The sequence below is a fragment of the Engraulis encrasicolus genome, chromosome 12 (assembly GCF_034702125.1).
Source record: "Engraulis encrasicolus isolate BLACKSEA-1 chromosome 12, IST_EnEncr_1.0, whole genome shotgun sequence".
Lineage (NCBI taxonomy): Eukaryota > Metazoa > Chordata > Actinopteri > Clupeiformes > Engraulidae > Engraulis > Engraulis encrasicolus.
Genome location: NC_085868.1, coordinates 42,646,383 through 42,670,938, shown reverse-complemented (window position 1 = coordinate 42,670,938; position 24,556 = coordinate 42,646,383). Strand labels below are relative to the sequence as shown.

The 24,556-nt window shown below is 43.5% G+C and overlaps 1 long non-coding RNA gene across 1 annotated transcript; it reads right to left on the bottom strand.

The window, feature by feature from the left end:
- Positions 1-2,677: 2,677 nt before the first annotated feature.
- Positions 2,678-4,380, bottom strand: LOC134460290 (uncharacterized). Its single transcript, XR_010037044.1, has 4 exons — positions 3,823-4,380; positions 3,213-3,302; positions 2,873-2,998; positions 2,678-2,772 (listed from the first exon to the last, which is right to left on the bottom strand). It is a non-coding gene; the product is annotated as an uncharacterized LOC134460290 (long non-coding RNA).
- Between the last annotated feature and the right edge of the window lie 20,176 nt (positions 4,381-24,556).

The window sequence follows — 24,556 nt, the reverse complement described above, 5'->3', positions numbered from 1 at the left end:
TCTTTCATAAGCTATAATTTATTTTTTTAGAAAACACTTCTTGCTAACTTGCATTACAAGATGATTGACTGTTATGGACGTTGATATCAAAATATTGATCACAGCTCGTTCAGAATGTCAGCACTGACGGTGCATGAACGAGGCATCTGGGGGAAGACTAGAATTCCTATTTGGGTTTATGTCTCCCCACAGATTTGCATCTCATGTCACATGGGCAGCCCTTATCACATTTACCGCCGTTATTCCTCCTCATCTTATTAAACCTTTAGATTATGCCCTCATGGGGAGAAAGAAACGGACATCGACTAAATCGAGCATAGCTGTACATTATGCAAATGCTTATGCAATCCCAGACGTCATGGCCTGTGCATGTTGGGACAACATCATGGAATGACAGTCAGAGACCTACTGGCAAGTCATGTCCCTGGTAAGTCATGTCTGGGATTCAGACTAATGCATGAATGATCAGTTTTGTATAGACGGATAACTATGCAACATGCCCGGATTCTCATTTCCTCTCGCCCTCTCTCTCTCAACGCCTTCTGCACATGCTAAGAGGAAAACACATGTCAAGATAAACTCACTCATTCAACTCAACATTATTAAATGCTAATGCAGGGACGGCCCAATATGTAAACTCATTTGTGCTATCTTGAGTAATCATGTCATACAAGGTCTTCTGTCAACACTGCTGCACATGTTAAGACGAAAGCATGTGTCAAGATAAAATCACTCACTCAACTCAACATTATTAAATTCTAATGTAGAGACGACACCATATGTAAACTCATTTGCCATTTGAGCTATCTTGCGTAATCATGTCATACCATGCCCGCCAGCCGTGGCTCTAATGGCTGGGCACTGGACCGCTACGTGGGCGATCTGGGTTAGATTCTCGGCCCGGGTCATTTCCCGGTCCTTTCCCATATCTCAATCCCATATTGTTTCCTGTCATCTCACACTGTCTTGTCTGAAAAAGACACATTCATGTACTAGTTTACACATTTGAGGATGCATCACCATCAGTTCCTCGTTTTTCTAAGTGATCTATTATGGGTGTCTGCGAGGGCATTGATTGAAGTCAAGATACCAATTAAAATAAATATGAATTGCCATTGTGTGTGTGTGTGCGCGCTTGCGCACGCACGCGCACTCGCATGTATATGTGTGTATGTTAGAGTGAGACATGCCTCACTAGGTGTTATTTCCAGTCCCACAAGGAAATCGTGGGCATTTTCTCAAAAAATCGCGGTCCGAATTGCCAGATGGTGCACGGGGATTTCCAGAAAATCGCGAGAAAAGTTGCGGAGCTTCTTACTGTGTTGTTGCGATTTTGTTGCGGCATGAAGTGAAAGGTGCGATTTTTGTTGCGATTTGTCATGTGTTTCCCCACGCTTGAAAGTAAAGGACACTGCCACATTCCAGTCCTCTGGTGTTTTTATATTATTTCCATTTTTATATTTTAATTTTGGTCCTTAAGCAAAGCAGGAAAGCGGCCATGCAGGGCGAGTTTTTAGCCAGAATGTCGTCGTGAAAAGTTCCATCTCTTTCATGCTGCCATTACGACACCCTTCATTACAATGTTGTTTATGGCCGTTTGACTCTGTTTTAAATGTCATCACCGTTTCAACTTTAAGCATACAAACTTCGTATCATGTCGATATCCATTCCTGACTTAAACAGTGCATACATAATTAACTATTATCACTTATAAGTATGCAGGCGGAATTAGGCGACTGAAGCTATAGGCCTAGTAACCTCATAAGATGCGTAGCGGGCTTTCAAACAATAACATAATGGCAGGCCTATTTATTTCGGTCATTAATGGCGAGCACTACACCATCCAGAATTTTCAGATAAAAAGCGTGGAGAAATTGCACCCCACTGCCTTGCCAGTTAGCCAGACCTGACTTATTCCACCTGCTACGAAAGTAGGCTCATCAGACCTAGCCTGGTCCTGACCATCCCATAATACTACCATTTCATTTCGTACAGTGGAGCCAATCCTTTGGCGGAAGTACGTAGGATGGCTCGCGAGGCTATATCAAAGAAAGTGGCTAAATCAGACCACCTGCCACCGGGTTTTTACACCACCAACGTTCCTTTAAAATGCGAGCACTCACCATCGAGATAAGCATCCGTGTCCACTCTTCAGAAATTCTAGGAGTTAATTTTACCCAGTCTCTGCACTCTTCCTTGTAGGAACCATCAGTGTATGATACAAACGCTAAGTTCACGCACTAAGTTTTGAATCGGCTCAAGACAATTTAAGTGATGAGTGATGCATTTTACACTACAAATGCTTCGTTGATAACTTGACAGCTAGATGTTATTGTAGAGGTGTTCTCTGCTGTAGCTCAGACTGCCAAACTCTACCGTAATGACTCAATTTGAGGCACCCTATAGAATAGATGCCATTTTTTTTCTGTGCTCCCAATGTCACATCCATAGTCTAGCTCAGTGCTCCAATGATGTACAATAGATTACAGCAATAGATAATAGATCACAGTTTACCACCCTTAATGCCTTATTTGTTTTAGCAAACCAGGTTCTTTCACAAGGACCATTCCCAGATAGTAACATGTTTATGGCAGAGGCTTTCAAATGCAAACACAGGCATATTTATGCATCTACTTAAAAAAAAAACGGGACAATTAAATACATTTCCTAATGCTTTATTGTGATTTATTGTCTCCAAATGCTGTGACTGGTCAGTCAAACCAGATTCTCCATCGCTGCCATGGTAGATCAGATGACATGTTTTCAGGACATCTACAAAAGAAGAAAAAAAGGGAATAGAATGTTACATGCAAAAGTAACTTTGAAAGCAGTGACATTAAATGCAACAGCGCGCGAGAGAGAGGAAACCAACCTAAAGCAAGCTGCTGTTTCAAGACCCGATCTCGTTGACCCTCTTCCAGGTGACTGCCGTGTCCGTCAGTGGTAGCAGCACAGCATCTGGTGACTGCCGTGTCCGTCAGTGGTAGCAGCACAGCATCTGGTGACTGCCGTGTCCATCAGTGGTAGCAGCACAGCATCTGGTGGGGATAAATAAAGATGAATAGATGGATGGAAACTGGCAGAGTTGCTGTACTACCCAACACCACTAGCTCTGAGCAACTTATTTTGCACTGTTTGGAACAAATTGGTGGGGTTTTGGGGCATCAGGACAGCACAGACAACATATGGCGAGTACAAAAGCGGTTGCTCACCTTTGGTGGGGGGGTTGCAAGCGTTGGCCTCATTCATTCTTCCGTTTGGTCTGCCCATCAGCAAGAGTCTCAGAACACCTGTCTATACTCCTACTTATCACACCAAGTGAAGTCAGGTTAATATCACACTGGATAAAAATCACATCAAATCAAGAGAGCACAGCACAGTCATGCAATATAAAAACATACAATAAAAAAACACAGCAAATATAAACAGCAATCTAAAGCATGCAATATAAAACAAATAAATAAAACTGCAATATAAAAACAGCAAGCATAAAAACAGTAATATAAAACATGCAATGTAAAAAACAAGTTTCAGAATGCTCATCAGATAGCAACATAAAAGGGCAAGAAGTTAAAACAGTTAGACCTCTGGAAACAACTCATCAAAGGTCTCAAAATCTGTTTCCTCAAACGCTCTACTGGCAACCCTCTGATTGTGGTACAAAAACACTAAGGCTTTGAGATTGTTGTTCGAAACTGATCTCCGTCGGTTGGACAGCACCAACTTGTAGATGCTGTTACTACGCTCAGCATCTGCCGAGTTCACAATCACACACTTGTACCTGATGGCCAGGCCACTGAGTATGGGCAGTCTCTCTCTTACCCCATCCCAGAACAGATCTATATCCACAACTCCACAGGAGGCAGCATGCACTGCAGCTGGGCCAAGGCGTCTGAAGTAGGTATCCAGTTCATCATCAGGGACATCACTGAATCCTGGGATGGATTTGTAGGTAGAGACACTGTCGCTCATGAACGAAATGTGACGAGGATCGAAGACCCTGACCTCTTTGAGGAAGTGAATGGCAGGTTGTCCATCAGACATGTACTTGCTGAGTTTCTCCTCTGCAGTGATGTATGCCTGTGCCACTCTGTTTACAATCTGCATCTTGATTGCAAAGGACAGATCAACTCCCTCAAAATATTCCACGCATGAGTCGTAGCTGAGATCTTTGTGTGCCTCTAACTTCATATGAAGATCCTCCAGGTAATCGATGGCTTTCGTAACGATTGGACGTCTGCTCTGGAAGATGTCCAGAAGACCTACAATCACTTTGCACTTATCTGTCATGATGCAGATCTGGACTTGCAGACTTTGGGCCATGTTTGGATCTTGAAGCATCTCGTGAAGTCTCTCCACTGAAGGAGGGATGGACTTACCACAGGTCTAAGAATAGAAAGCAAACAAATAACTCAAAATATGTTAGAGCAGTAACTCAAAAACACAATTTTAATATCTCACAGACACTGTAGTCACTCAACTTTTGAAAAACAAAAAGATTTCGATTTTCTTATACAATACCATGAGATATAATTAAAGTAGTAAAATATTTATAACATGTATCCTATTTTTTTTTTTAACAATTATAGTGTTTATGTTTTAGTACCAGTGAAATGTGACTGTAAATCAGAAATATTAATGACACATTACATTATTAACACATTATGAACAAAGAGTGTGCTGTTAGACTTACATCAATTTCCTTCTCGATGAATTCCTTGTACAGTCCGAAGTGCTCTGAATGATACTGCACAGCAGAGAACCACGAGTTGCACATGGATTTGGTGCCATTGTGGCTTTTTTCCCTTGTGGTAGGCGTTGCGTCATGAATTGCAGGTATCTCCATTTGCGTGACCCAGCATTAAAAAAACATTTGGGAGAAGGTCAGCATGAACGCATTCAACTGGTCAAATGGTCTTCTAAATGCACTTCCAACAAGGTTCATGACATGAGCCATGCAGGTCACATGCACAGAGTTGGGGAAGAGGGATTGCAGGGCCGCAGTGTAAGCCTTCTTCATGTATGATGCATTGTCAGTATTGAATACCATGACGTCCAAGTTGTCGATACTGTACTCCTGCAGACACTTCACAAGAGCCACAGACACAGTGGAGTGGTTACACTGCTCAAGGAATACTGTGTCGGCGAGGTATGCCAAAATTCTCCCACACTCGTCTTTTTCTAGTGGTGCAAGTAGAATATTCAGTACACATCGGCCTTCAACATCTGGCGTTTCATCACAAATCACTGCAATAGGCCTCTTCATCAACTTGATCTTGAGAGCTTCTTTCTGCTGCAGGTAGACGTCACTTAAGTATTTCTCTTGGATCTGGTGGCTCCCAGGAATTGCTCCCCATTACAGTTTTTCTCGATTGGTTTGGCTAATTTCTTGAAACCGAGATGACATTTCTATAAATTTTGGGTCATTTGGCTAAACATTCTTACACTTCTGCACAACAGATCAGATAACTAGCAAAATGTCATATACCTCCCAAAACAGCTCATTCTTGAATCAGCACTAGACCTTCTCCCACATAAATGGTCAGTACCATCAAAATGGTATAGATCCTTCTCAATTGCTTTGGCTCATTTGCATTAATTTAGTCCTTCTGTCAAAATAAACTGGAGGGTTCAGCATAGCTACATGGATCCTCATCACTTGCTCATATCACTCCAAAAGCAGTTTACCCGTGTGTCAAATTCCTTCCACAGAATGCCGTTTGAAAAAATGTCAAGAAATTAGCCAAATAACAGAGGAAACTGTCGTATACACGGTTGTAAAATTATTTTCTACAAACTAGTAAAGTTACAATATCATCCGTCCTGTTGAACACTGTCATGAATTTACTGTTTACAGTAAAGAAATTCTTAAAATATTATGTTCTTAACTGTTTTGACAATTGTGTAGACTACTTTGCATCACTCACACAATGAAATCATGCTGACATGTTTTGGGGAGGGCAACCATTACACTGAGAATATTCTAATTCGTTTAGATAAGAAAGGTCAATTCATTTGGAAAATGTGCTAAATGTATGCTCAATGTGTCAACTGTAGGGTACTTGTACATAGCCATCTGCCGAGATGTACTAAACATTTGAGACATGTACAAAGCATTTGAAATTTGATGAAAGCAATGAAAAATGCCATTCTGTTGTGGGAAATTGCAAGTTGGTTTGGAGATTTGTCTGTGTTGTTTTGAGAATGTCATCTCAGTTTCGAGAAATTAGCCAAACCAATCGAGAAAAACTGTAACAACCTTCTCTTTGAGGAATTTCCTCAGGACAGGGTGGTCGCTCCTCGAGAGGGGAATGTTGACAGCCGTGCAGGTGGAAACCCAATCCTCACAAATCTAAGGACAAAAAGTAGTAAAACACAAGATGTGGTAAATATTTTGCTTTGTCTTAGATATTAATTTATGTACTGCCATGATGACTGAAATATCCTCAACAACCACAAACAGTCCTCCACTCCACTCTGCCTCACACTGTCACGGAACCGACATGCCAGTACAGTCTAGGGATTGCGCTTTTGGCGCTTGCTCACATTTTCCACATTTAATGTTTGTTCATGTTTGACGTTCACGTTTCATAGGGCCTACATAGCATTTTGCTGCAGACCGGTACGGGGAAAGACATTTTAAATCCTTGTTAAAACTTGGGGCACATTTTTTTAGACCCCTTTTAGGCCTTAAAACAGTGATTTAAAAATACTTTTTTTAGACTTTAGACCCCGCGGCTAGCCAGGTATGCGCAGCACAGAAATGCTATTAACTCATTGGCTGCCTTTGACGTCGCCATGACGTCATTTCGAATAGTGACGCCCCCTGCCTTTGGCGGCGATCGCCGATTATTGCGTTTTTTTACAGCCACGCCTTGAGGACGGTCTGACCTATGTTGTGTATAAATTTCACGCCTCTAGGCATGTTCTAACTGTTCCTGTAGGTGGCAGAAGTGTCCTTAGGAACAGTCAGGGCAGGGCATTAGCTCAGAGCAAGAGGAAATGTCAAGACAAAAACATCCCTTTTTACTATTATAATCTCAAAAGTAGCATAGCAAAATCATTGTTGAAACTAAAGCACCTGTGACAGTAGTATACTTTCTTGCCCTCTGATTTTAACACAGGTCGGCTACTGATGTCAGAGCCTCACAAAAAAACTTCCTCTCATGAACTACAACTCCCCCCTTTTGCTATCTAGCTAGTAGGCATTGTAGCTAGCTTGCCCAAAATACACCATGTTCAACCAGAGATCTGTGTGGCAACCGTTTCATTTTGCATATGTGATCAGCCTACACAATATCAGGATGATGCGTACAAAAGATCATCTAACAGGAAAATACAACAGTATGGGACTGGTGGTGATGTGTAGTCACCTCAGTTGGGAATGCTTGGCTATAAAGTTTGTTGCGCTAGTTAGCTAGCACGAAATCGCTAACAACTTACAACTAAGCCTAAATAAAGGAGCCTTGGTAAGTCAACTATTTTTACTCATTCTACAGTTACTTTTTATGGATCTGTATGGTATGATCAGCTTACTGTATCATCAAAAAAGACAGGGGGTTGCAGATTCTTGGAACAGAGTAGCCTTTGTGTCTGGTCAGATGCATTCAGCTCACATGAGAAAGCATTACACTTAGCCTCAGACCAGCTAGCCTTCACCACTCCAATCGGCTTATGAATTGTTGGATTGGATATGTGATCAGTACTTAATCAAAAAGAAAATTCATTGAGCATATGACAAGATCACTATAGCAGAAACATGATGACAGTAATCATAATCTGCCCATTGTCCGCTCTGCCAAAGAAACTGCAGTAAGCTAAGCTGGGCTGCCTGTCTGCCTGCCTGCCTGCCTCCCCGCCTTCCCTTCACACATACACGGTACGGGAGGAAACAATCCAGCGTGATTAGTTCCCCAACGAGAGGACGACAGGCTAAACAGAGGCGATGAGACAGTATTTCTGTGAGTTGACGGAGTTACATGCACCTGCTGTCATGATTCATTGTGTGCGCTAGCAACAAACCAAAACACTCTTTTTCGAGCCCACCCCCGTTATATTTCAGTACATTATTAGGTTGAAAAGATCATACAAACGATCTTTTTTTCAGGCTACAGGTGACAGAAGACTCTGTAATAGCATCTGATAGGTTTGGAGTTGTTAGGACGATGTCATTATGGGCAAAAACGTTTGCAATTATAGTTCTACTTCAAATGGCGTTTTCTCAGCTTTTTGGCTAGAAAGCAGCATTTTGGCGAATTCCACTTATTTTCAACAGATGATTATGAAAGAACGGAAAGGGGTAGAGAGACACCATTTTTTTCTGATAACAAATGAGCGTCTAATCTGTGTTTTGATAGGTATGGTGTTGACATAGACACAGAATTCAATTTTCTGTGAGCCTCCAAAAAACGCCCAAAATGCTGAAAAATCTCTGGCACTCCGAGGTACTCTTTTATGAAAATGGCTGGCAGCCAATGAGTTAACACCATGTGGATGGTAGAGATGCACTGAAAAGTTCCTGAGTGCAAACAAACAATAGGCCTTCCTTAGTTTTAAATCGCAACCTGGCTTTATATGCTTACAACCATTTCCATTAGCTCTGCTCACGACAACCCAAGAACAGGTGTTTCATGCGCAGGTCTTTCATAAACAGTTGCTAACCGAGTATGACAAACTGATATCCCATATCGTAACAAGTGCATGTGAGACACATTGCCCAAAGCTAAATTCTATCGCGTGACATACTTCCGAACATAGCCGGTTTGACATGGCGCACAGCAAGGGTTGCAAATTAACCCAACATGATGAACATCCGCTAGTTAATAAGTCAGCAAGTTAGTACGAACACATGCACCTCTCACAAAGAACTCACCTTCTTTTTTTCCACGGTAGCCATAGTTTTGTTTGCCACGGCCGTAGTCACTGTGATTTGCCTCGCCTGTGTCTTCTGTTCCACTTGTGTTTCCACACGTTTGAGGTGTTTTGACGTTCTGATATGTCGGAGGATGGACGATTTCCGTTTGTGTTCAATTACTAGGTTGCACGGCGTACAAAATAGTTTCCCCCCGCTTTCGTGGAGGACATCAGGAAACTGTTTTACCCTGTCCTTCGCAACTACAAAGTATTTTAGTTGGGAGATGACCAGACATTCTGCTTCTGTTTTCGACTGAGAATCCAGGAAGTAAGGAAGGAAGCACATCCTTTTTGAAAGGAAGTTTGTCGACGTCACTGAAGTCAGCGCAACATGGATTGGTTTGGTTCAAAGTGTTCAAAGTTGCGGGAAATCGCGGTGATTGGTTAAAGTTGCGCTCTCGCGCAGAATTCGCCGGAATTCATTGAAGTTGTGAAAAACGCCGCGATCGCAACATCGCGATTTCCTGGAGGGACTGTATTCCATCTACGCACTTGCCCCAGAACTGTCAGGTAGTTTCACGTTGCCATGGAGACCATGATACAGAATACAGAGTGTGGATCTGGGGCACAGCGAGCACATTAACAAGGCATCCAGCCCTCCATGCAAACTCATGTAAACACAATCTACCACTCTGGCAGAGCCACAGCAGAGCAAAAAACAAAAACAAAAATGGAATGTTGTGACGTAGGTGTGATGCATTGAGGTTGCCGTAGATACCCATTCTGATCTCCTCCTCCAGCTCCTCCTCCCTCTTCTTCTTCTGTCTCCTCTTCTTCTTCTTCTTCTTCTTCTTCTTCCTCCCCCTCGAGGGCATTCCACATAAATCACAGAGAAGCCCCCAACCCACCCCCGCCCTCTACAAAGGTGAAGTAGAGGTCGACTTACAGTGCCTAGATAATATCTTGGATCAACACTGGGGCAGTTGTGCAGAGAATTGATCCATGAAGAGGGCAAGCTGGTTAGCTTTCACTGCATACACCAGACCAGGCCATAGCCCATCCCTGGGCAGTAAATTAGCGGAGTGGGAAGGGCTGGTCTTTCCCCCTGGTGCAGTATGGCATTGGAGAAGAAATGCTAAACGCTGCCATGCATGGCCCTCTGCCCACTAAGAGATTTAGAGGCAGTCACCCACCACCAAACATCACAGAGCCTTGACTTAATTTATACCATGGGAGGGACGAAAGGGGAGAGAGAGAGAGAGAGAGAGAGAGAGAGAGAGAGAGATGGAGGAAGAGGAGACAGAATGAGAGCCCATGGGTCAGCAACTCAGAGGTCGCCAATGAATAAAGGAAAATAAAGTACAACGAAAGTAAGGCAAAAGCGCTTCCTATAGGCAAAGTCAAACTAATACAGAGAAACACATTGTGATAGTTAGGAGAAGTGGGGAAAAGCCAGAGAAGGAGCAGCCTGGGAAATCCCATGCTGCTTTGCGCAATCTTTCCGATCTGAAAGATAGCATCCAATTCTATCCCTATGTGAGGGTACCAGATCTTGGGCTCCAATCAGAGAGCAGGGAGGGGTGGATGCAGTGACAGATGCAGATGGAGATGCAGAAGTGATGACTGCAGTTTGTTTGAATAGATACAACTGACACGATTGGCTATGGGCTATATTGTCAAATTACACATTTGTAACGTCCAATCGACGGCCATGGGCAATGGTAAACCACATCTCCTATGAGAAACTGCATAGGTGGTGGCCTACAGACTATTTCACTTGTGAGATCTGGTGCAAAGAGGGAGCATTCACACAAGGCGCTAAGTTGAATCCCTTACCTATGAATAGCTGACCTTCGGAGCTGAGATTCTCCCGAGCGTGGGCCTTACTCCTGTGTGTTCTTGTGTGAGAAAGAGAGAAAGAGATCAGTTGTGTGTGGATGTACAGTACATCCCTCCACAGAGTCAGTACCATGGATCAGCGCACTAATGATTATGTAATGTCTATCATCAAGATACACAAACTTTGAAGCAAGACGGCAGTATTTATCTGTTGGCCTACATAGCCTACATGTACTGCCCCCCCCCCACACCCACACACACTGATTTGTGGTCATTGGAGCTAAATCGCAGCCTTGAATGACGCCCCTCTATTGGATTTGCATCACGTCTTAATGGAGCAATTAGCCTGGCTGGGCTCGACTAGCTTTACTGCTTAGCATGCCCCTGCCTGTCACTAATGCACTGTGTGATGGAGAGGCACGACAGACAGCCGTCAAAGAGTCACATATGCCGCCACTGAGCCGAGATGTGCAGTGCATTAGCCTACAGCATGGCGCCAAGTGCAACTCCTCATTTTAGTTTGTTTGTTTCTTCATGGATTATAAATCGAGCCTCATGTGCTATTTGCAAGAGTTTTAATCCCTCTATTGATGGCTGTTTAGACAAACAAATGAGGTGAGTTGATTGGTCCGCTACAAACTTAATGATGGCACTTGACTATTTACTATTGAAGTGTATACTTTGGTTGCTGTCACAGTTATTATTGTCATCTGTCACTTTCAGTTTGGCTTCAGGAGGCTCTGAACTGAAGAATGCGTTATGAAAGCAAACAAATGATGCGAAATATGATTAATTTGCTTGAGGATGTAATTATTAACTCCTTAGTGCAGAGCCTACAGTATGTTATAACCTCACTGTCACCAACATTGTAATGGCTATGTCTTAATCTGTTACGTAAGGCTTTCGGTACTGTCATAGCAATGTTATGATGTAGTTGAGTATTTTCAGCAAATAGTGAATAGGCCCGCCGGCAACCCCATCTGCAGTAAGAAGCTACACCAATGCCTCTCTTTAATAGCCTTGGTCTCGCCAGATTTGTGATTTCCCACTCAGCTTCGCAAGCTACTTGTGAATGTGGATTTTCTTTTACGGCCAGCTTCCATGCAGCCAGACTCATGATTTTCAATCCCACTGTCGTAGTTCCAGACAGTGGACTGGAACATGTGCTGTTATTCCTGCTTCTTCTGTGCATGAAACCTAGCCAGGGAACTCCCACACTCCCTTTAGTTCTACACAATCGTTCCAATCTGAAAGACACTCACTTGTGATTAGGTCTGGTGGTAGCCAGGCAACATGAAACCCATGATTTGGGAATGTACTGTTTCAGGGCTGGACTGGCCATCTGGCACAGAGGGCATTTCCCGGTGGGCCACGCACCCTCATGGGTCCCTATTTTTAGAAATGTTAAAAAAAAGATATATGTACAGTGTATTCATTTCTGAAAATAGGGGACTATGAGGTAGCCTCGCGACGCCATCCTCTGTACTCCACCCAAAGATTTTGGCTCCGCACATCGTCTGGCAAAAGCCTCGAGCTCGGTTCTCTTAGTGTTTCGCCAATCAGCAAACAGTTGAGAGTGGTGACGTAGAACTCACCCGCGAGCTCCGTTACTGATTGGTTAAGGTAACTATAGTCACACTTTCGTTTTGTTATTTGTATGCTTTTGCGACGCTATAACGTAACAGGCATGCTAATAAAGCACAATATGGGTTTTAATTTGAGTTTGGAACTTCAATTAATTTAAATGATAGAGTAAGATCAGACCATCTCCCATCGTCCACGGAGACTGATTCCTCATGGCTTTTGCCAGACTGATTGACGGAGTCAACAGTCGGCTATTCGCCCAGGCTACCTATGAGGGTCCTCTGGTGAGTCAGTTATGCCTCACTAATTATGAGGGGCCCCTTGAAGTCAAAAGTGCCCGGGCCCTATTCCTCCCCCAGACCAGCCCTGTACTGTTCGGTAGGTAGTCAGAATAGCAGTAATCAGTTGTGAAAAAGAAGTCTCCAAGCCATGTACAGTGTGGCATTAATTTGCAACATATTCAAGTGTGATGGTGAGGAGGAAGATGCACTAGGTGAGCTGGGAACACACAGCATACAGGATAGAGAGCATGGCAATAGAATAATGTGATCCCTTAGCTATGGGGCTTATCTGTTGTTTATCCCTCAAGCGGGACAAAAGACGGGCGGCGTTAACTTGCAGAGGACCTTTGCCATAGTTGAGCTTCCACTGGCAGGCATAATTAACACTCAGCAGCTTCACTCATGCTCGCTGGGAAAAACAGATGTTTTGAGCCGTGACACAGTTCATCTCTCAAACATATGGCAGTCATGCCAGCTATGCCTGTCAACATCGAAGATGATTATGATTATAGATGTGGGAAGAAAAGAAGAAAAAACACAAACATGTTGTCTTCTCATTAGTTATTCTTCCTTACTGTTAAAATGTTAATGAACCCATATTAAGGTTCTCTAGAAAAAAAATGTTTTCAGCATGCTACCATCTCAGTAGGACTGAAACCCCAGTGGGGGAAAACAGCTTTGAGAGACAGGTTAAGAAGATGGGCTGGTGAATCCAGTAGAGTCATTCGGGATTCATGAAACTAGGGCAGTAGAGTCATTCGGGATTCATGAAACTAGCGCATCCCAAATGACTGTCCATCTGAGCTCTTCAAGCAGTGAGCCTCTAAGGCTGAGTGACCTAAACAAATATGATTCTTTGTACAGTGTAGTACATGATGTAGACCCATCTATTAAATGGTGTACTGTATGTTACAATAGCAAAACAGACTTTTTTAAAAACCATCAACACGTAGAGGCCTATAGTTCACAATGTCCACCATTATACAGCATTTGAAGGTAGTATTGCTAGAAAGAAGACATTATGCTTGAATGAGTTTTTTTAGGTGCATGATGGTTTGGTTGTCCATGTCGGTGGTCATACTTTCTTATAATCCTAGTCGAGCCTTCCATTGTTCCAGGGAAAGATGGTTATGTCATAGTGACAAAAATAGTATTATTATTATTTTAAAGGGAAAACAAAACAATGTTCTACTGATAGGTAAAACAAATAGCCCCTTCGGCGTCAGGTTTGATTTCCCTTAGGTGTGCCACCATCAAAGATTTCCCTATTGTCCAGGTAACCAGTCAAGGTAAATCCACAAGAAGCATCCATCAAAAAAAAAAGGTAGCAGACCACACTCACCACAAGAAATCCTGAGCTGGATGGGGAAATGACCCGAGTCACGGAACAGAACTCCACAGTAATAAGGTCCCATGGTAAGGGACTTACTGCACATGCCCAGCAAGAGCTTGATTCCTGCATGATACAGGTGAAATGTCAAGGTTGGCCTTACTCAGCCAGATAGAGTCAGCCAGATAAATGGGGAGGTGTGGGTACCGAGGGGAAGATGCCAGGTCTTTTTTAAGTCATAGAATCAAATACAATACACACTGTTGTACTGGCCTCGTGTACACAAGCTACTTTGGCTACAAAAACTTTTTTTGTGTTTACTCCCAGTCCCTCCATCTACGACTTCTGCTCCAGCACATCCAGAATGTTCCTTCCCCATTCCTGCTCTGTTCAGTCAGCTTTCCCCCGTGGCCTCTTCAGTCTCACCCCTGACTCCTCAATGCCTCATTTCAAGGCTGTTGCAAATGCTCCATCAAAGCCACACTTGCACAGTGGAGATCACAGCTCCTCGACCTCTCTCACACTTCCACAGTGGAGTTCACAGCTCCTCGACCTCTCTAGCCCTCTCCTTCCTTCTCTACTCCTCTCCCTCTTTCTATCCAGGGCAGTCAACTCGGCACACTGCCTCTGCCTTCCAGCAGACTATCCCTAGACATCCCTCCCATGGGATGGCCAAGTCCATCATTACCACCTACCAGGCTGCTTGCTGCTTCTTCTAGCTGCTAGCTGTGGCAGCCAGCCAGCGCATGGTGGAGCACATTACAATACCAGACCTCAGCTAAAGTGATTTGTGATTTCCGCTGGGATGTCCGTATCAGGGCCTATGGTCTACTCTCATCAGTCAGTCATTTCAAGGGGTCAGGACTGGGCTGTCGGAGGGAGACTCTCACAGTTATAGACTTTTAGGATCAGCAGAAGGCAGTGCAGAATCAAGACTCCACAACGGCTCAGTGTTCCACAGAAACAGTAACATGGTTTGTGACCATTGCTGATTAATGCCAATTTAATAATGCGCAAACAACTACGCTGCAGTCCAAAATAACACAATTACTCAGAAATATTTATTTTTATACTGTGTACTGTATATATACACAGACTATATGATATATATTATGAAGTTTTGCTTCCCCCCCCTTTTGTCTATTTGAAAACAATGTTCAGATGATTGATCAAAAAAGCTAATGGCTTATTAAGGTCACCAATCTACTTCAGGAACTTGTAACATCAGCCTGTTTCCCTTCAATAGCAGGTTATGTCACTGCACTTGGTGCTAGCTCAAATAAAACATGTCATGTCACCCAGTCGCAGTAAGTCAGACCACAGTATGTGTGCTTTGTCACGGTGCTTAGCCGAGCTTTTAATAAGCAGCCAAAACGAGGACTCCTATTGGCTGGGTGAGGCTGATATGATCTCCACACCCCTCCATTTAAAATTTCACCTAGCTCAACTCATTTGCACAGAGCATGCATGACTGTGTTTTGCATTTATAGGGAAGACAATAACGCTTGCCCTTCCTCTCTCCATATGACCTAGTGATAAGGCCTTGTGTGCACCAGTTTATTGTATGCCCAAATCGGGTGCTTTTTTTCTTGAGTGACTTGGTGCTAGCTGAGCCACAGACCGCTATTATGACTTTCCTACAGGCACAGAGGTTTATCATTATTGGAATCTGCTCACCCAGCGAAATAATCTGTCTCCATCTGTATTCATGTAGACATGTGGATGTGAGAGAGTGTAATGCCAGAAGTCGGGTTAAATTAAGCAAATATTGTATTTGCTGATCTGAAACTCTTTGTCAGTGCAGTTGGTTTGCACTCTCAAAGCATGCATTGGAAGTGAAATATTTGTTGTCCACCCCCAATGACTTCATCCATTCTTTGTTTTTTGAAGGTTTTCTTTTCATCTAAATTAAGTTTGATGGGCCTTCGGTTTAGCAGGTAGCTATAATTGAGAGGTGCATGAGCACATAGGCACTTTCTAACACTCAATAGGCTCTTTTCCACTGCCAGTTCTCTGGTAGGCCTACAGCTCGACTCAGCCGCCATTTATTGCTTTTTGAACAGGCACGACACAGCTCAATCGTAAAGCAAAAAGTGGTGGCTGAGTCACACTGTGTCAAGCTGTAGGCCTACCGGAGAAGAGGCATAACAGCACACCTAAGCATACAGCTCAGCAATGTAGAGTGGTTCTAGGTGATTGGCTCTATTATTATGAGACGCGTACTGGTGATACTATCTCCTCATCCCTGCTACTTTGAAAACGTCCCTTTGTTGGAGCACAGCAGACTTCAGAAGCCTAGTGCTGAAATGGTAATGGTGCTGAAATCTGTTTTCTCCCTGAGAGAGAGGGTGCAGCTTAGATTATTTGTCATGAGTGCTCTGCCATAGAAAACAGATAGGACAGGGGTTTAGGTGATGAAAGGGAGGATCACATCATAGCTGACCTGACAACAGCACATACTGGCTATGTTTACATGAGACATTCAATTCAGAATTAACTCTGTTTAAAGCTTAATTCCGCTATGAAAACGTCATGTAAACACTCCTTTTTGTCATTTTTTGAACAGCCACCGAATATATTGTCTTCAACCCACAGACACATGTCAGCAAACACATGCCACAAACTCAGCTGTCTGTATATTTTTATGGGTTGTTTCTAGCTTATTCCATTCCGAAGTTATTCCGCTTTAAGCGAGCACTGGTTTAGGTAAAAATAGCGTTTTCAACATTCGAAATGAGATAGAGCCTTTTTTGTCACGGGTGCGCTCTGACTCTCTGAGTTTAAATTGCGGGTCTAAATGCATTTTCACGCCCGAAGAACAACTCCAGTAGCTTCCAAGTAAACTATTTCGATGCAAAAATCACCTGGTCAGGCTATTGTTCAGAGCCACATCATCTGAAACGCTAGCTAGCTACTGTCACTTGACTGGCAGTTTTCCTTCTGTTTATAAAAGTAGACGTGCCAAAGTACCAGTGTTGCCAAAAGAAAATCAGCCAAAGTCGCTATTGGCTCGCTGAAAAGTCGCTAGAAGTCCGCTAGATGACGTTATGACGTTACGTATGACGTCACAGCATCACGCATGGCGCGCTGATCTACAGAAAACGTGCCCACATGCATTCGTTCACAGTAGAGATGGGCGGTGCTAGCTACTTTTTGGAGATCAGAGCTTATCTGCAGCCCTGCTTAACCGTGGGAAACGCTTCTGACGGCGGCGCAGAGTCACAATTATGTGGAAATGTGGAATGAATTTGTCATTGAAAATACGCGTTTTAAAAAGTCGCAGATGCTCCAAAAAGTCGCTAAGTCGCTGGATGAGTTTTTTTGTCGCCCAGGGCCGTCAAAAAGACGCTAAATATAGCGACAAAGTCGCTAACTTGGCACCACTGACAAGTACTCACCCAAAATTAGGTTACTTCCTACTGTGTTGCGTGCTGTTTTTCATTACAACCTTCCATTTTACACCTATCTTGATGACAGCAAAACTCCTTATCCTTTCATCATATGTTTAGGAACAGGCTAGCTAGCAGGACATGTTTTGATTAGCTAGGAAGTAAATGGAGACGTGACGTGACATGATCAGGAGGTGGTTTGATTAGCTATAATAACACTCAAATGGTTTGGGAGCCAACGCATGGGAGGCAAAACGTATTTTTACGTGACTTGCTAGTGAATATGTTAAATGAAAGATCAAAGTAAAGTTGACGTAACTATTTAATTCTGAATGATTAATTCATGTAAACGTAGCCATTGAAGCACTAACTAGTAATAAAAACAATTCAGTCTGCCCTTCACAGTGTAACTCAAATGCATTCAAAAGGCAGCAACTATTTGGGTCAACCAACCACTTTGATGAATGTATTTCGGAGTAAAACTGACTGCCAGGGAGGTTAAATAAATAGGCAATCATGCTTGGAGAAATTTGATTGGTAAGCAAATATGGTATTGATTCTGGCCAGTTGGTGGACGTGTCTACCAGGCAAATCTCCTTCACTAAGGGCCAAAACATACCAAGGCGGAACGGAACGGTCGCAGGACGGACGCGGTCTTTCTGCTTAGTTTTGGCCGGCGTGCTTTTCTCTGCCTTGCACACTGACAGCGTCGGCGTGCGCGGCCAGTCCTGTTCAAAACCCTCCCCACAGCTAAAGCTAGCGTGCTACTTTGCCATTCATTTGAATGAGACACCGCCGGTTGCCGGCGTGAAAAATACGCTGGAGTTCTATTTTCCAAATGCGGCGCGGAGCCGGCTCCCGCGCCGCTAACGCCCGACTACCGCCGGTTGGTGTGTAAGGACAGATAGGTTACAATCAGGGCTCTAAATTTACTTTTTCCACCACCAGCCAATNTGGCTAGTAGACCTTTTTTCTTACCAGCCAAACAGGACTTCAACTAGCCATTTTTTTATCTTGCCAAAATAGGCTATGCGTTAGGCTAGTTGTGTTTTTTTTACATTATTATTATTATTATTATGGTTATTTTATTCAAATGTCCACAACACATAAACACTATAGGCCTACATACTAGGTCTATAATAAGTATATTATATATACTTTTTTAACTTCTTATTCTTATTTTTACCTCTGAAAACAATGAATCATATCACACAAGCCACACACACACAACAGACCTTTAAACCAAACACACAGCCAAACACTACAAAACCTCTCGCTCCAAGGAATGAGAAGAGATGAGAGGAAAAGAAGAGGAGGAGAGGAGAGGTCAACACACACACACACACACACACGTTGTGCAATAATGGATATGATGTCGTGTGTGCTGTGTGTTTATGTGGCCTAGGCCTACAATATGACGCTATAGGCACCATTATTTCCTCCAGGAGCTCTTCTCTACCATGCGCAACAAAATAACAAGAAGCCTACGCTATGTTTAACTAAAAGCAAATAATATCACGGAAAAGTTAGCTTCCTTTGTTATTTCCATAGCGTACGTAGCGCACGTAGCCTACTCGCACGGGCATAAGGTCTGCCCTTCTTTCCGATGGCGTGGGCTTTCCAACTTAGTTGCGCCAGGACTTAAAACATTTCAGAAGACAACTGACAGCTACGCTCACACTACTCTGACAGCCCGTTCTCCTCCTCTGCCCTTGTCGCAATTTCGTTCCACAACACTCCTGTTTTTGAAACTCTTCGGTCAGGTCCGAGCAGCTTAAAAAGGCAGCCTGCTAGAGCAAGGTGTGTCGGTGTCGGTGAATGCTAATAGTAACAGTAGGCCTAATAGTGACGTTAAAAGTGGTGGAGCGAAAGCGACAGGAGCAGGGGAGAGTTGCCTGTCAAAATACAGTAGTGTGAGCGCACAAGAGCTCTGAAATGCGTTCTGTCCTGGCGCGCGCAACAGCAGCATGAAGTGGCTGCTGCTTCGGAAAGCTCACGGTGGGGTGGGGTCATGACGGGAGTGTTTATGGGTAATGTAGGAAATCTTGCCGTATCGTTGTCATACAAGCCGCCGTTTACCGTTCACACTGTAGGCTACTCGGGCGCTACTAGCCAAATGGGCGGGTAGATATTTTTTTCTACCGGCCAAAATTAATTTTCACCCGTGTTTGGCGGGTTGGCGTGTGTTAATTTAGAGCCCTGATTACAATGTATTTTCACAGACGCCGGTAAAAAACGCGGCCGTTCCGCGACGCTTTACCGCCTTGGTGTGTAAGACCCCTAACAGGCTGCGAGAGAATGGGGATTGATAACTGTTTGTTAGGCTACTAGGCACTGATTCAGTCATATCTGCTCTCGCAGTCAATTCATCTTAGAGCATCAGCATTTCAGTTGGTTTCAAATGCAATTTGGGTGTGCGCCGGTGCTTGTCATCATTCTGTCTTATATACATAATATACATAATTACTGTAGTCCACTAAGTTCAAGAGGGCTTATCAAGACACATACAGTAAAACATAAACCTGTTTTGGCAATACTTAACAATAATAACCAAGGTACCACACTGTAGCAGGGATATTGTCATCCAAAATTAAACATTCAAGAAGTTCTTCCTCAGCCATGCAAATGTAGCCTACTGTAGTGACCTCTGGCTCTGAGTATGCTTTGACTCTTTCGCTCTACCATCCGCATCTGAAAACAGTCTCTGTCCAGTCTTTGTGCAGGATAATCTGTACGATGATGACCCGGTCAGAGCTGTCAAGACTGTCCACTGGAGCTCCTCCCAATGTCGGCCTTCCTGCACCTGTCTATCTGTGGTGGCAGGCGAGGTGAATGCCTTCACCCTCAAGTCATCAGCTGTCATCCAGAAAAACACCATCATCACAAGAAAACCAAGGTCTGAAGTTGGGCTGTGGTAGGCTACATGTTTTAAATGATTTCTGCACCTTGCAGCCTTGAAAGACCTGCTTGCCTGATCACATTGCAAACGTCTTGCCTTCCCTTTCCTGATACTTACTCGTGGTATCAGGTGAGATATCACACACCGCCAGTGTACAGTACAGAGCTCTGGGACCCTGATATTTCAAGGCTGAGCTGCCTAGCAAGTTGGCCTTCATGACAATATTTGCATATACAATTCAGAATGCAACTGCATGGATCATACAGAGGGAGTGTGTGTATCTTTTTGTTTTTAGGCCACATGGCTGCCCATGGCTATCTGAAACAGTAGCCCTAGGAAGACAGTGAATGAATTCACAGCATTCAACTTGGCCATGCTGAGACGCACAGTGCCACTGCTGCATCTGCCACTTCAGGGATCTGGTGGCTAACCTACTTGCTTCACTCAATTTGTTTTATTTTGTTCCTTCTCAAAATTTCATATATTCCTCTTTTCATGGATGTAACCATGTTATACTTATGTAACCATGTTATACATGTTTCTTAGAAAAAGAGAACTGCTTTCCCCCATTAGTTTACCGTCACATTGGTAATAAATCTATCAAGGATTAGAAGTAAATGTCACTTTATAGTAATTGGCAGGCAAAGGATGGACTAAACACATTTTACATCTAAATAAAGAAACCAAACAATGGGGTTGGCCCACTTTCAAACAGGAAGTCAGATCATTTTAATCAGATCAGCCATGTGACTCCCATGAAATAAGTGCACATGCCTGCTTGGTGCACCGCGATAATGCTGAAAAAAAAAATCCCAGAACAAAAAATGCTGAATCCTTGGACATTCAGTAAATTAGTCTGAAACCAGTATATTGAAAGGCCCAGTTATCACAACTCAGACATTAGAGCCCTGTTTTGTTGATTCTCCTTTGAGTGTGACAAATTCACAACAGGGTTTCTATCCCCTTCTCTTTATTGTATAGTAATGAGCAGGCAGGGAAGAGATATCAAACTCCCCACCCTACACTGATCCCAAGTTAAACCCCAGTCTCCACTTAATGGCCTGCTGGAACACAGTCTCTCTTCTGGCTATAATCACATTAGTTTGGTAAATAATCATGCATATTTCAAGGACCTTCTGTTGTCTGCATCCAGCAAAGCAAAATATTTTCCCCATGGATTACCCACTTTGTGTTACTGAAGCAGAATTTCCCTCAGAATTGATAAGTTAAACAGGCTTTTCGATGAAAGGAAAAGCTGTGTTTGAAGTAATTACTGTATGGTTGGTTTCCTCTGTCCAGCTTGTATTTTACGCTACATCACTGTTCTCACTTGTGCAACATGTTATCCATTTCATCAAGAAACTTCTTTCTCTTCTCCTAATGTATTCAATTCAATGTAGGCCTATGGAGTTGCTTAATTTAAAACCATACACTCAGAGTTTAATTTCTATTTCGACTCTTCGCTCTGTCACCTGCGATGTATGGCATGTCACTCCGTAGCTGTCGTGATGTAATGAATTGAGAGAAGTAAAAGGTGTTTTACACTTCAGAGAGAACAAGACCCCTCTGCTCCGCGTCGGGGTCTAAAGATTCTCTCTGTTGTGCTGCTATTCCACGGTAGCGACCTTCTCGCCGAACGTTAACCCTTACTTAATAAGATGATGTGTTCTTTGAAGCATGTTTACTGTGGCGTCCTAATTCGGATACTACAGTAAAAGACCCTTTCATTTATGCTTACATATTACAATACAAGTTTCTCAGTTTGGTTTTTAAAATTAAAAGGATTAAGTGCGAAACTTTTCAATACACTATAATCAACAGAGTAGCCAACATGATTTTTCAAATTCCCCCACCAGACAATGAGGAGCCTTGTGTTATATGCAGTATGCAGGGGTTCAGGTGGCTGAGGAACATTTTAAATCAGGGTGATCAATAAGTTGGGATATGCAAAGCCTCTGTCCCATATGTGCAAGCAGATAGTCCTATACCATACACAGTTGCATATCCAAAATGAAAAAAACTAGGGTAAATGAGGCTTAACTTCAATTGAGAGGTTAATCTCCAAGTTTAAGAAATGTCTTTGCATTGACACACTCAGAAGGGGCTACCGTACCATAAGACCCATATGTGCTTAAATAGTGTAAGAGTGTAAACCCTGGGGGGAAACAGTGGGGGGTGACCTCAGCCCAGATGCCCTTTTCAGCTGATCTGGGGTGGAACTGCCAAAAGGGGTGTTGCTCAAGTCGACTTGGACGGGTGCTTCACAGTAAATGTATTAGCACAAGGTGACTGGCACACAATGAAGGCAGCGGTTAGATAAAGCTGGAATGAGCATTGATGCGTTGTCAGAGGTTTTTATGCACATTTGCAAAGGGGATGAAGGGAAGAGTGCTGACACGGTCCCATTAAGCAGGCAGTCCCCTAGGTGGAAAAAAATGTGCTATCGTCCATGTAAAACTGGTGGAGAACAATATGCCTGCACACACAACAGTACCCACACATGCACACACGCTGCACACAAACCATGCGAAACCATCACCACTTTTCATCTTACATGAGTTGACTATTCTACGTGGAATTGATTGAGAATTCGCTGATGCAAGTCAATACGCTGAATCAGAACACTGTATTGATGGTTTGTGGGAATCAATTATAGGTAATGGCAAACTCTTTTTCATTCACATTTCTTTTTCTCTCTCTCTCCCCCCCATCATATTGTCTAATTTGAGCTATTTTCATTTTCCTCCGCAACCAGCTCAAGGCACCAGCAGTGAGCAATGAACATGACTTTGGATTCACAACCTGCACAAATGGACAAGGAGAGGTCGGACACACAGAGCCCCAACGAGTCCCCATTCCATTTGACATGCACAAAAAAAGCACACATATGCCTCTTTTCCACTGCCCTTTTTTTGGTAGGCCACAACTCGACACAGCGCGACTTGCCCGACACTTTTCGCTGTGTCGTGCCTATTCAAAAAGCAAATAGTTTCGTGCGAGTCACGCTTTGTCGAGCAGTAGGCCTACCAGAAAACCGGCAGTGGAAAAGAGGCAATATTTCACTAACAAAATATCTCCTGTGTGATTTCATCCAAAAGAGATCCTGTATCATGTCCAATGAGTAATGACAGCTCACCATGAGCTGCTGTGACCTCAAGCGTGGAAGAGAATCAGTGGGTACATTCCATTATGCAGACTCCCGTCCTCACTTGCCTGCTTGTGACCTCGTGATGATGTCACTGACGACAGAAACTTAATTCATTATACAATAGGTAGATCCGGTCAATTTATTTTGCGATATCTGATTGGATGATACGCGTTCTACTGGCATTCTACTGCCATTCTACGCGTCGGCAAGGAGGAGGATGTCTAGGTGGACATCATCCCTGGAGACTCATCACACCTAATAATCACTCCGCCGTGGATAGAATGTAATCAGGGCCGCGCATTTTGAACTTGCCATCATTCTATTATTTTGTTCTATGCTGGACTAAGTTGGGCGCACGCACGCCCGCATGACAGAGACACGTATTCCAGTTGGTAGCTGGATTCTGGCAGAGAGGAAAGAAGTTATCTGATTCTAGTGCAGTTGTCTGGGCAGTTGGCACACCACTGCGGCTGCAATTTCGTAGTCTTTTGAAGGCAATCTAACATATCCCTACTTTAAATATTCATACACGTAAGATAGTTTCAAACGGGAGATATGTGGGACAACGGACACTTTTTGACACAGAGACGGCAAGGCTGTCTGTCTCCTGCAGTGTGTGAGAAGTGAGAACCGCTACAATCGGATCTCATTTGCGCGGAAGAGGAAGAGATGCTCGGAATATAGCAACAAGTTTGCCGTCCACCACGCGCAAATTAATGAATAGTAGGCTACAAAGTGGGCATCTGGATGCAAGATACCGGGTGCCATGCAATTTTAAACGATGGCCGCTTGGAGCTGGAATGAGTTGCCTTTTAGTTTATTGGAAGGGAAAACGCGAACCCCTTCCTCGGGTTTGCACACACATCAGACGTTTGCCTGAGAAAGTGTTTCAGCAGCAAAGTTGTAGCCTTCAGCAGTAGCCTAAAGCAGACACCAGGGTATCATAGGCCTACAAGGGATCGAGTTGTGTTGTTGTGTGTGTGTGAGAACAGTGCTCGAATCTCATGCGGGACAGGAGAGGGAAAGAGGGGTGGGGGGGGGGGGTGTCTTTACGCAGCTAATAACAATGTTTTATCAGCAAGTGCGGTCCACAAAAATGCTAAAATCTGGCTTACAAAAGTAGGCATCTAACTAAAAATATTGAAGTTGCAAAGTGTTCACATGCATCTTGCATCATTTTTGTAAGCAAAGCCCAGTCGCAGTCCACACAGAAATGCGCTTCACAGTTTCAAG